The sequence below is a fragment of the Bos grunniens genome, chromosome 7 (assembly GCF_055505025.1).
Source record: "Bos grunniens cultivar Pamir isolate PY7600 chromosome 7, Bosgru_T2T1.0, whole genome shotgun sequence".
NCBI classification, from domain to species: Eukaryota; Metazoa; Chordata; class Mammalia; order Artiodactyla; family Bovidae; genus Bos; species Bos grunniens.
Window position 1 is genome coordinate 91,652,501 of NC_141171.1, and position 14,078 is coordinate 91,666,578.

At 36.4% G+C, this 14,078-nt stretch overlaps 1 long non-coding RNA gene across 10 annotated transcripts in view; it reads left to right on the forward strand.

Annotated features, from left to right (window-relative positions):
• Positions 1-14,078, forward strand: part of LOC147369964 (uncharacterized) — a 382,151-nt gene that overhangs the window by 144,570 nt on the left and 223,503 nt on the right. For 2 of the 10 annotated variants that reach the window (XR_015168242.1, XR_015168238.1), the window contains exon 2: positions 12,805-12,870. The exons of the other annotated variants lie outside the window; for them this stretch is intronic. This is a non-coding gene — a long non-coding RNA (uncharacterized LOC147369964). The remainder of the gene's footprint in view (positions 1-12,804; positions 12,871-14,078) is intronic. 10 annotated transcript variants of the gene reach the window in all.

Below are 14,078 nucleotides of genomic sequence, written 5' to 3' on the forward strand. Positions count from 1 at the left end.
GCATAAAAAAGGAACAGGATATTTTGCTGTTGAAAGAAATTGTACCATTGTCAGATTGCTCAGAAACACATATTGTGGAGATTTTTTCTTAAATTGAATAGGAAGTATAATCAACTTTGCACAAACTTACTAAGATACACATCTTATGCTGAGAAAAAGGAAAGTATATCTTTTTTTGAAGAAATTTTTTATTTATAAGCCTCGCAGAGTAAGTAAGACAAGTAAATACATGAATGCTGAAAAGTTAAGCCCTTTTTTTCTCAGCAAATGTGTGATATCTTTGAAGTTAATGATGTGCCATTTGTAGAAATAGGAGCTATGAATAGCAGTCGTCCAAAGTTAAACATGGCTTCCTGGTGGCTCGGACATTAGAGTCTGCCTGCAATGTGGGAGACCTGGGTTCAATCCCTGGGCGGGGAAGATTCCTTGGAGAAGGAAATGGCCACCCTCTCCAGTATTCTTGCCTGAAAAATCTCATGAACAGAAGGGCCTGGTGGGCTACAGCCCATGGGGTACCAAAGAGACACAACTGAAGCTCAGTTCAGTTCAGTCACTCAGTCATGTCTGACTCTTTGCGACCCCATGAACCGCAGCACGCCAGGCCTCCCTGTCCATCACCAACTCCTGGAGTCCACCCAAACCCATGTCCATCTAGTCGATGATGCCATCCAACCATCCCATCCCCTGTGGTCCCCTTCTTCAGCTGCCCTCAATCCATCTCAGGATCAGAGTCTTTTCCAATGAGTCAACTCTTTGCATGAGGTGGCCAAAGTACTGGAGTTTCAGTCTCAACATGAGTCCTTAGCGCAAAGTTAAATAGTGTAACGGAAAGGCTCTTGTTAAGCACATGCGCACTTAGATGGAGGTACTATTTTGTTTGTGAAGCCAGTGTTTTCTGCTAAAATTTTTGAAAATTAGGATGGGATGGGATTACATATGGGAAAGAGATTGCAATCACTGTATTTAAAATGATACATGATATTTTGAAAGCAAATTAGAAAATCCATTTTTATTTCTTGTTTATAATTGAGTCAGGTCACAACCTCATTGAAAATTACATGATACATGTTACTTATGCCAGAAGACCTTCTTGATCTTGGGTTGACTTAGAGTTTTGACCTTGCCTCAGAACACAAAGCATTCTTGTTAACTGATGAGAGGTCACTGAGCTTACAGCATAGTCTTGGTGTTCATTTTAATAGATCAGTAAGAAGGTGAAGGGGAATACCCCTGAGAATGACTCTAATAGAATTATTGCCTTTTCGTTATTAAGACCTCTTAAGATAATTGTTTTCCAAATTATAATATGATCTTTTTAGAACTTCTAGATTTAACATTGATTTATGCTAGTCAGATTCCATATTTGCTGTTTTACGTATTGCTAATTTGCATTGTTTGATACATTTGAGATCTCTTAGGTTTATTTAAAATTCATTGCTGTATATTTTTCTCCTAAGATAACAGGAACAAAGTTATGGTTCTATTCCTCAGAATGATTATATTAAATATATTAATGCTGCTCGTGTGTTAAAGTCATTTATGTGTGTGTAAGCACACCAAATTTTATACATAAATTTGTATTTAGCATAGGTTAGTGCATAAAATGTGTTTCAATTAGACATTCATATTACAAATATCCTTTAGGTATTGAGAGGGCTTGAGCAGATTTAAAAAAAAATCAATATTCTCTTTTGGAATGAACCATGTCTGATTAAAATATCTAAATATTTGATTTTTAAAACAGCAGTCTATAGGTTAGTTTTCCTCAATGTCATTAAGGACCTGAATGTCTTTCAATATTTGCTAATTTTTACTAAGCATTACCTTGTAAGTGAGGTTTTATGATCATTTCACTTCTAAGTATCCAATCCGAGCTAGTAAAGGCTATACAGACATTAGAATCATCATGTACCCTTTTGTAAAAACTAATTCATCTAGTCCCAGAGTTTCCCAGGTTAAAGAAAATGTTTACAACATGAGGAGAAACAATGTATTAAGGAATTTGAAATATAAATCTTTATTGTATTCAGTTAGCTAGCTTTTCGTTAATTATAGTCATGATTTTATTTACATAAAATCACAGTGATCAACTTTGCATGATTTTTTTTAAAGGGAGAGTTGTTGTTGTTTTTTTTTTAATGGGTGAATTCTCTATTTACTCAGAAATTTTTCCTTAAACATTTTCTAATAATTTACCAAACTAAAAAAAAAATGAACTCATCTCATTTTTTCTTCCCTTAATATGAACTTTATTGATACATAGTTAACATAATATTGCACATATGTATATATTTTGACAAGTGTACACATCAGTATAAACACCATCACTATCAAGATATTGAACAATTCTCTCACCCCAAAGAGTACCTTTGCTACTATTTGAAGCCTTATCTCCCCAAACCCCGGTTCAGGCAACCACTGGTCTAATTTCTATCATAGAATAAGCATAACTACTCTAACATAAGGTAAGTTATGTTAAAAGTTATGTTTGTTCTGTAATTTAATGTAATTGAAATTGAGCAATGTGTTTGGCCTGGCCTTATTTGCTCATAATGCTGTTTGGAGATATAGTCAAGTTTTTCCATGTAAGTGTTTTTTTTTTTTTTTTTAAATTTATGAGTAATGTAATACTTATACCAACATTGATCCATTCATCTGTTGATAGAAATTTAGTTTGTTCTCACTTTTCATCTATTATGAATAATATTATTACGATCATTCACTTATGAGGTTTTATGTAGATAAATGGGAAAAGGCAATGGCACCCCACTCCAGTACTGTTGCCCAGAAAATCCCATGGATGGAGGAGCCTGGTGGGCTGCAGTCCATGGGGTCGCTAAGAGTCAGACACGACTGAGTGACTTCACTTTCACTTTCCACTTTCATGCATTGGAGAAGGAAATGGCAACCCACTCCAGTGTTCTTGCCTGAAGAATCGCATGGACAGAGAAGCCTGGTAGGCTGCAGTCCATGGGGTCGCACAGAGTCGGACACGACTGAAGCGACTTGGCAGCAGGCAGCAGCAGCATGTAGATAAATGTTTGCATTAACTATCCTAGGTGCCTAGGAGTAGAGCCACTGGTCCTTTTCAATTTCTCTCAGCAGTGTTTTATAATATCAGTGTTCAGATCCTGGGATAAAACTCAGTTGGGAATGATATATGTATTTTAAGTATTTTTTCCTTGATTCAATTTGCTAAGCTTCCTATGAATTACTGCATCGATAAAGGTATTGTTCTGCAATTTTATTTTAATAGTGACCTTGTTTGATTTGTTTTCATCAGTTACATCATTTTCTGATTTGTGTATCAGTTTTGGAGACCATAATGCTGGTCTCCAATACTGACATAAAGTATTTTGTCCTCCTCTGTTTTCTAAAACATTTGTGTAAGGTTGTACTAATCTCTTCAGTATTTGATAGGGTTCATCAAGGAAATCATGTGATCACAGGGTTTCATTACAGAAATCTTTTAAAATTATAAATATAATTTCTTTAATATGGATAGGGGATTTATGTTTTCTGTTTATCCTTTTGCCATTTTTTAGTAACTCTTGACTTTCTAGGGATTCTGTTTAAATTATTGAATTTGTTATTGTCAATGATTTATAATTTTTTTCCTATATCATTTTTATGTATATGGATTCCATAGGATGGCACTTTTTCATTCTTGGTATTAGAGATGATTGCTTTTATTTTCTTCTTGTTCAGTTTCATTAAAGATTTATCAATTATCTTGTTCTTTTTAAAAAAGTAACTTTTGGTTTCCTTAATTATTTTTTTCACTATTCCACTGACTAGGTCATTGCTTTCTGTTCTTATCTTCATTATGTCCTTCTATTTACTCTGGGACTTTTCTCTCCTTTACCATGACGTCTTAAAACAGAAGTTTACATTATTGATTTCAGATATTTATTACTTTCTTAGGTAATCATATTAAAGCTAAAAATTTTATCCTGAAAGCATTGTTTTAGTTTTGTCCTATAAATTTTCATATGTCACACTTGTATAAATATTCTTTTAAAAATATTTTCTGAATTTACTGTGATTTCCTCTTCTGCCAAAGGTATCTTGATATAAGGTGCTTAATTTAAAAAAGAAGGGAATATTTGGAGTTGTTCTTGCTGTAGTTTATTTTTCATAACATTCCATTGTGTTCATACTCTCTATAAATGCAGTCTTTAAAATGTATTGATTTTTTTGGTGCCTCAGCAAAAGTTCAATACTGGTGAATGTTCTATATACAGTAACACATAAAATATACTCTACTGTTAATGAAGTGTTTATAAATTGTTTTATACATTCTTTAAATTCAAGTCTTCTATATACTTATAAATTTTTTGGCTACTTGTATCATTTAAAAGAGAGGAAAACTTAATCTCCAGTATAATAATAAAACTATTTCTTATTTTAGTTCAGTAGTATTTGATGTATTTGCTATATATGCAAATTTTGTGTATATATTTGCATGTATGTATATTTGGTATATTTACTATATATTAATATAAATATTTCATAAATGTACAGATCTATATCCCTGCAGATTTAGACATATAATATCATTATATGTGCATAAATATTTAGATTTTCTGAGTATTCTTAATTTATCCCTGTTATCATATTTCCTTCTATCTACTTAGTAATATTCTTTATTCTGAAGCTAACTTTGTTTGCTTTTAATATAGATACTCCATCCATCATCTAATTTGTGTTTTGTATGCTATATCTTTCCCTGTAATTTTAACTTTTCTGTATATTTAAAGAAAATTGCAATTCTTTAAGAGAGGATATATTGGGTTTGCCTTATATACATTGGAATACTTTACCTTTTATTAAAGTAATTAGCTCATTTGCGTTTATTATAGTTACAAAAATCCTCAGCTTTAAGTCTATCATTTTTCTGTTTTCCATTCATCCCCTGTGTTCTTAGTCTTTTTCCCCCTTTTTTCTTTATTCCTTTGTATTGATTTTAACACAACTTTTTGTAACCTATATTGGCTAATTTGTTGAAGTTGTTCAGTCACTCAGTTGTGTTGGACTCTATGTGACCCCGTGGACTGCAGCATGCCAGGCTTCCCTGTCCTTCACCATCTCCTGGATCTTGCTCAAACTCATGTCCATTGAGTCAGTGACAACATTCAACCATCTCGTATTCATTCGTCCGCTTCTCCTCCTGCCTTCAATCATTCCCAGAATCAGGGTCTTTTCCAATAGTCAACGCTTATCAGATGGCCAGAGAATAGGAGCTTTAGCATAAGTCCTTCCAGTGAATATTCAGGGTTGATTTCTTTTAGGATTGACTGGTTTGATTTCCTTGCAGTCCAAGGGACTCTCAAGAGTCTTCTCCAACAAATACTTCAAAAGCATCAATTCTTTAGCACTCAGCTTTCTTTATAGTCCAACTCTCACTCCATACATGACTACTGGAAAAATCATAGCTTTGATTAGAAAGACCTTTGTTGGCAAAGTGATGTCTCTGCTTTTTAATATGCTGACGAGGTTTGTCATAGCTTTTCTTCCAAGGAGCAAGTTTTTAATTTCATGGCTGCAGTCACCATCTATACTGATTTTGGAGCTCAAGAAAAAAATGTCTCTCACTTTTTCCATTGTTTTACATCTATTTGCCATGAAGTGATAGGACCAGATGCCATGATCTTAGTTATTTGAATGCTGAGTTTTAAGCCAGCTTTTCCACTCTCCTCTTTTACCTTCATCAAGAGGCTCTTTAGTTCCTCTTTGCTTTCTGCCATAAGGGTGTGTTATCTGCATGCTGCTAAGTCACTTCAGTCGTGTCCAACTCTGTGTGACGCCATAGACAGCAGCCCACCAGGCTCCACCGTCCCTGGGATTCTCCAGGTGAGAACACTGAAGTGGGTTGCCATTTCCTTCTCCAATGCATGAAAGTGAAAAGTGAAAAGTGAAAATGAAGTCGCTCAGTTGTGTCCGACTCTTTGCGACCCCATGGACTGCAGCCTACCAGGCTTCTCTGCCATGGGATTTTCCAGGCAAGAGTACTGGAGTGTGTTGCCATTGCCTTCTCCATTATCTGCATATCTGAGGTTATTGATATTTCTCCTGGCAATGTTGATTCCAGCTTGAGCTTCATCAAGCCCAGCATTTCTCATGATGTACTCTGCATATAAGTTAAATAAGCAGGGTGACAGTATACAGCCTTGCTGTACTCCTTTCCCAACTCGAACCATTCCACTGTTTCATGTCAGGTTCTAACTATTGCTTCTTGACCTGCATAGAGATTTCTCAGAAGGCAGGTAAAGTGGTTTAGTATTCCCATCTCTTTAAGAATTTTCCACAGGTTGTTGTGATCTCAGTAGCAAAAGAATTTAGCATAAAGTAAAAGTAGATGTTTTTCTGGAATTCTCTTGCTTTTTCTATGATCCAGTGGATGTTGACAATTTGACCTTTGGTTCCTCTGCCTTTTCTAAATCCATCTTGAACATCTGGAAGTTCTCAATTCACATACTGTTAAAATCTAGCTTAGATGATTTTGAGCACTACTATGCTAGTGTGTGAAAGGTTGTTGCTGATCGAAAAGATGCTGGGATTCTTGGCCGCCAGAGGAGAAGAATTCAACCCAGGGCCAGAGACGAGGCTTGATGGCTCAGAGCTTTTGTGTAATAAAGTTTTATTAAAGTATAAAGGAGATAGAGAAAGCTTCTGACATAGGCATCAGAAGGGGGCAGAAAGAGTACCCCCGTGCTAGTCTTCAGCTGGATGTTATATAGTCACTAGCAGTCTGTTAATGAAAGAAAGGAATGTCTTAAAACTCAGAATGGCACCAGGCCCCTCATCCATAAGATGTATTTTGGGATAATCTTGGCACCAGAGGACTCATCCCGGGCCATAAAATGATTGACTTGGATCTTGTAGAAGGGCAGATTACCATACAAATAGTTTTGTTTACATAGATTAGGGGAACAATGTCTGAGTATAACATACTGCTTTGTCAAGTAGGTTCTGAGCCATTAGGTAGAACCAAAGACAGAGTTTGGGGTAAATGCATAGTACATTAACATAGCTTAAGACAAACATTTCCATAAGAAAAATGCATTGGTTAACTCAAGGTCTGAGAATAGTTAACTTCAGGTGAAACCAGGTGTCGTTATGGCAACACAGTATTTTAAGAGAAACCTCCTTTTAAATTTGTATAGAGAAGGAAAAAATATCGCTAGTTTGTCTCCTGCCACTTAAGGCAGTTAAAAATGTCTGACACTTGCAGCCTATTTCCTCCATTTGGAGACCCCTGGCCTTCCTGCCTGTTACCTTCTCACTGTGAGATGGGTGCAATTGTGTGGTAGTTTGAACACTGTTTGGCATTGCTCTTCTTTGGGACTGAAATGAACACTGACTTTTCCAGTCCTGTGGCCACTGCTGAGTTTTTCAAATTTGCTTACATATTGAGTGCAGCACTTTCACAGCATCATCTTTCAGGATTTGAAATAGCTCAACTGGAATTCCATCACCTCCACTAGCTTTGTTCATAGTGATGCTTCCTAAGGCCCATTTGACTTCACACTCCAAGATATCTTGCTCTAGGTAAGTGATCATAGCATTACAATTATCTTGGTCATTAAGATCTTTTGTGTATAGTTCTGTGTACTTTTGCCACCTCTTCTTAGTATCTTCTGCTTCTGTTAGGTCCATACCATTTCTGTCCTTTATTGTGCTCATCTTTGTATGAAATACTTGGTGTCTCTAATTTTGCATGAGATACTTAATATCTCTAATTTTCTTGAAGAGATCTCTAGTCTCTTCCCTTCTATTGTTTTTCTCTATTTCTTTGCATTGTTCACCTAGGAAGGCTTTCTTATCTCTCCTTGATATTCTTTGGAAATCTGCATTCAGATGGGTATATCTTTCTTTCCTTTTCTCCTTGCCTTTCACTTCTCTTATTTTACCTACATGTAAGGCCTCTTCATACAACCATTTTCCTTTTTTTATTTCTTTTTCTTGAAGATGGTTTTGATCATCACCTCCTGTACAATGTTGCAAACCTCTGTCTATAGCTGTTCAAGCACTCTATCAGATCTAATCTCTTGAGTCTAATTGTCACTTCCACTGTATAATCATAGGGATTTGATGTAGGTCATACCTGAATGGCCTAGTGGTTTTCACTACTGTCTTCAATTTCAGTCTGAATTTGGCAATGAATTCATGACTTGAACCACAGTCAGCTTCCAGTCTTGTTTTTGCTGCCTGTATAGAGCTTCTCCATCTTTGGCTGCAGAAAATATAATCAAATTGATTTCAGTATTGACCATCTGTTGAAGTCTATGTGTGGAGTCTCTGGTGTTATTAGAAGAGGGTATTGGCTATGACCAGTGTGTTCTCTTGACAGAACTCTGTTATCCTTTCCCCTGCTTCATTTTGTACGCCAAGGTCAAACTTGCCTGTTACTCCAGGTATCTCTTGACTTCCTATTTTTGCATTCCAGTCCCTTTGAAGAAAAGGACATCTCTTTTTGGTATTAATTCTAGAAGTTCTTGTAAGTCTTCATAGAATCATTAGACCTCAGATTCTTGAGCATTACTGGTTGGGGCATAAACTTGGATTACTGTGATATTGAATGGTTTGCCTTAGAAATGAACAGAGATCATTTTGTCATTTTTCAGATTGCACCCAAGTACTCCATTTTGACTCTCTTTTTGACTATGAGGGATACTCCATTTCTTCCACGGTTTTCTTGCCCACAGTAGTAGATATAATGGTCATCTGAATTAAATTTGCCCATTCTGGTCCATTTTAGTTCACTGATTCCTAAAATGTCGATACTCTTGCCATCTCCTGTTTGACCATTTCCAATCTACCTTAACTCATGGGCCTAACATTCCAGATTCCTATGCAATAAACATTGACTTATTATAGGTATTTTAAATATAATTTAGTGATAATCATAAAGTTTGAATATGCATCATTAACTTTTCCTTGTTTGCATTCAAATGACTTGATCTAGCATTCTATTTAATATAGAAACCTTCCAAATCTACACTTTCTATCCCTCTTTCATCATTTTACTGATTGTCTTGCTTTTTACTTCTACTTATGTTATAAACTTTAAAATATGTGGCTTTTGATTTTGATTTAAATATCCAATTATAATTTATTTTTAAAGATATTATATAAGTATATAAGTATAAATGTAAGAATAGACATATTCATATACATGAGAGAGATTTTAAAGACTTAGCTCTGGTGATTATGAAGACCTGATAAATATAAAATCCTTGGGTTAGGTTCCTATGCTTATACATCAGGAAAAGTTACAAGTCAAGTCTGAAAGCAGTCTACTGGTCATAGTTCATGAATTGGTATATATTAATAATATCACATCTAGCCATTTTTCTTTCCAAAGTAAACACTCAACCAGGTGTATTGCTTGGAAGTTTTTTCCATTGGGAGGATTTCACTATACCACTGTCCTTCAGGGATGTCCCAGAAGGGGGCTCTGTAAAGTTCTAACTGTCTGCTATTCAGTGGTGATTACATATTATGCAGGACCATTGTAAATCAGGCCTGGGTTTTTCCTTCCTGTATCAGTTGATCATTGGGAACTCCCCTTGAGACCTTAGTACAGCAGGAGTGGGGATAATGGAGATTGGGGCCACTTCTCTGTGTAACTGATTTGTACCTTCAGGAATTGTTTGGGGCCTGATTTTTGTATACCACTTCCGTTTAATGATGGAGTCCTGCTGTGTATGCTCAAGTCATGACACGGTGGGTTAAATAATGTCAAGTTCATTATGGACAGCTCAGATCATATGGTACTTGGTGGTCTGTTATTAAAGCATTCCACAACTAGTAAGGCCTAATGGTAGGGCAAAAGCTGTTTCTCAAAAGGAGAGAAGTAATTTTCAGAGGATGCCTGGGATTCTACGGCCTTGCAATGTGGCTTCACCTAAGGGTCCTGCTAAAGGCACCACCAGCATCGCTATTACACCGACACTCCAAGCACCATTGGATCTACCAGATCATATGGTGCAGGGGGCAGAGCAGGTTGCGTGGTAGCCTGGGCTTGTTGGAGAACTTTCTCTTATTTCGGTCTCAGTCAAAACTAGCAGTTTTTGTTTGTTGTTAGGCATTCAGTTTATTTTATAAAATTCTAAAAATCAGATGTTCTATCACATGGTGTAAAAAGCTAAATTGTGTTACAAGTCTTGAAAAAAACAACAGGAGGCCCTTATCCCCATCCCTTAGCCCAGTCCTGTTCTCAAGAGGCAACTACTATTATCGCTTTCAGCTTTTTTCTTGCTATGGTATATATTTCTGTTGTTACCAAACCAAACTCACCTGACATACAACAAAGTCAATCGATCGACACCAGGTTATGATGAAGGAAGGAGTAGTGTTTTTTTGCAGGATGCCAAGCAAGGGAGTGAGAGACAGCCTCAGATCCACTTGGTCTTTGAGTTAAGGGTTTCTAAAATAGACTAGGTGAACTGGGATTAATCATCCTCTTGTGACATTCCTTAATCTAGTTTCAGCAGCCAGGATGCCTATGCTTACAAGTTTCTGGTTTTGTGATCCATACCTGGAGGCTGTGTTAGGTCATCTTGCCCTCAGAAACAACCTGAATCTGTACATTAACCATGTTATTGACAACAGCAATTGCAGTCATCTGACTCTGGTTGGTTATTGTTTAGGTAGCACAAGATTGAGATCATATGGCACAAAAAAGGGAATAAAGTTTTGGGTAGAGAGGTTAATCATAATAAACTCAGCAGGGGAACTTGGTTTTAGGGAGACAGCTTCATTTCCATATTTATTAAAAATTTACATCTATATCTGTTCATTTGTTTACATTTATGCATGTGTTAAGTTGTGACTATGGAAAACAGGATTTATTTTTCTTGTGATCTCCTGCCAAAACTATATCCCTATTCTCTTATTAGTTATAACTTTAAAATCAGTATTCATGCAAACATTCCTTTGATTATTGTGCATTGCTGAGACATAATGTACTGTGACTATTAAAACTATACAATTTTACTTTTCATTGAGTTAGTAATTCCCTTGTTTTTTGTTTGTTTGTTTAATGTATATGCTGCTGCCTAGTTGCTCAGTCATATCTGACTGTTTGCAGCTCCGTGGGCTGTGGCCCGCCAGCTCCTCTGTCCATGGGGATTCTCTCCAAGCAAGAATACTGGAGTGGGTTGCCATACCCTCCTCCAGGGGATCTTCCTGACCCAGGATTAGAAACGGGGTCTCCTGCCCTGTTAGCATAAGCTACTCCCTAAATTTTCCTAGACTCTACCACACAGCTGAAACCCCTTGTTACAGTCACACATGACAGGTGTTGTGCAGGCTGACCTCTCTCTTCCTCTGTCATCTCTCCATCTTTCATATCCCACATCTACTTCTCCCATTTGAGACCTTCATGCTGGTATGGACTTGTTGTTCGATAAGTCTCTTCCACGACTCCCATCCTGGGGGTTTTCCTTCACGACTGTATGGGGGAATTCTCTTCATCTCCTCCTCATGTTGATACCTGGTTTCCTGGACTCCATTTCTCATTCAGTCTTGGTTTACTTCTTTGTTTTAGTGCAGTCAACTTCAAATAGCTTGCTAAGCAGGTGTGATGTTGTGATTTATAATAAGTTTATATTTGATGTTTTTTAAATTGGATTTTTGTTCTTCAAGCTTTTTAATTTAATTTTATTGAAGTATAATTGATTTACAATGTCATGTTAATTTCTGCTGTACAGCAAAGTGACTTATTTCTATACACATATTCTTTTCCATTATGATTTATCCTAATATATTGAATAGAGTTCCCTGTGCTATATAGTAGAACCTTGGTGTTTATCTATTCTCTGTGTAATAGTTTGCATCTACTAACCCCAAACTCTCAGTCCCTCCCCCACCCCATATCCCCCATGGCAACCACAATCTCTTCTCTATTTCTATGAATCTCTTTCTAATTCATAGATAGGTTCATTTGTATCATTTTTATTTTAGATTCCACATTAAGCAAGACCCTATGGTATCTGTTTGTTTTTTCCTGTCTGACTAACTTCACTCAGTAGGATAATCTCTAGGTCCGTCCATGTCACTGCAAATGGCATTATTTCACTCTTTTTTTTTCTTTTACAACCAAATGGTATTCTGTTGCGTGTATATATGATGCTAAAACTGAAACTCCAGTACCTTGGCTACCTCGTGTGAAGAGTTGACTTATTGGAAAAGACTCTGATGCTGGGAGGGATTAGGGGCAGAAGGAGAAGGGGACAACTGAGGATGAGATGGCTGGATGGCATCACTGACTCGATGGACGTGAGTTTGAGTGAACTCCAGGAGTTGGTGACGGACAGGGAGGCCTGGCGTGCTGTGATTCATGGGGTCGCAGAGAGTCGGACACGACTGAGCGACTGAACTGAACTGATCACATCTTTTTTTATCCAGTCATATGTCAATGAACATTTAGGTTGCTTCCATGTCATGGCTATTGTAAATAATGCTGCAGTGAACACTGGTGTACATGCATCTTTTCAAATTATGGTTTTCTCTGGATATATACAGAGGAGTGGGATTGCTGGATCATATGGTAGCTCTAATTTTAGTTTTTTAAGGAACTTCCATACTGTTCTCTATGGTGGCTGTACCAATTTACATTTCCACCAACAGTGTAGGAGGATTCCCTTTTATTCACACCCAAAACTAGCAGTTTTTCAGGTCACTTGTTAAAGGGCCAGAGTAACACACCCAAATAAAGAATATTTTGCCTCCAAAATTCAGAAAGACCCAGAACAAGATATAATTTAATTTGGTTTCAAAATTTATCTTATCATTCAGGCCATTTCCAAATTATTTCCAACGGGTCAGCTCCACTTGGAAATGAAAGTAGAACATCCTGCCAAGGTATGTCTGATTCTGTAGTAGAAATCACCATGCAAGATTTATAGAACTTCTGAATATGTCTCTTAGATTGCAGCCTAAAGAAAATACCTTTTACTTTAGTATAGTAATAGCAGAATATCTTATAATAGACCATGTTCATTTGTTATCTAAACAGTTTACTTTTGTGAGTAGTTCTGTTTTTATATGAACTGATCTTTCAGTTTGTTAAGACATGAACTAAACCAAGTCACCTAATTTTCTATAATTTGGAAACCATTAAGAATTAGAACAAATGATTCCATACGTATAGGAAAGGCAGGAAAATTGAATAGTATATTATATTTTCACTGATCTGAAATTCTCTGTATATAAGAACTGAATGCCATAATAGGGCCCCATCTTTCAAAGATTCTGAAAAACTGGTGAATGTATTTTTTGAATTAAAATCCAGGTTCACAGGCATAATATATGTGAGGTAGCAAGGCAGAGTATTTTAAGCAGGAATATTTCTAAAATTTCTAAGCTTAGTGTTCTATAAAATTTTGAAGAAAATGAAGTTTTGAAGTTACTATAGATGAGTTCAATAATGCATAATGTATAATAATTCTTTTCTACATGAATCAGCTGGCACAGGGACAACCACAACCTGAGGAGTGCATTGTAGAATCCTGCAGATTATTTAATAACTTATCATTACTTTAAAAAATTTATTAGATACAGACAAACATACTTTGAGAAGCATAGTCTTTGTCATTAATTCTTTCATAATTAAAATGTAGAAAGAACAGAAATAGTAAATTAAACAAAGCTACAGTTTAAAGAAGTATTCAGAAAAAAAAAAGTGCCATCAGGCAGATGGAAGAGTCAGAAGCTTTTGTGGTTATTCAATCATTAAGTCATGTCTGACTCTTTGTGACCCCATGGACTGCAGCATGCCTAGTTTCCTTGCTTTCCACTATCTCTAGGAGTTTGCTCAAATTCATGTCCATTGAGTCAGTGATACCATCTGACCATCTCATTCTCTGTCGCCCCCTTCTTTTGCCTTCGAATCTTTGCCAGCATCAGCGTCTTTTCCAATGAATTGGCTCTTTGCATCAGGTAACCACAGTATTGGAGCTTCAGCATCAGTCCTTCCAATGAGTATTTAGGATTGATTTCCTTTAGGGGCATCTTTTCCCTTGTGACACTCCAATCCAGCAACAGTTCATGAACAAACTTCCTTTGTGAGA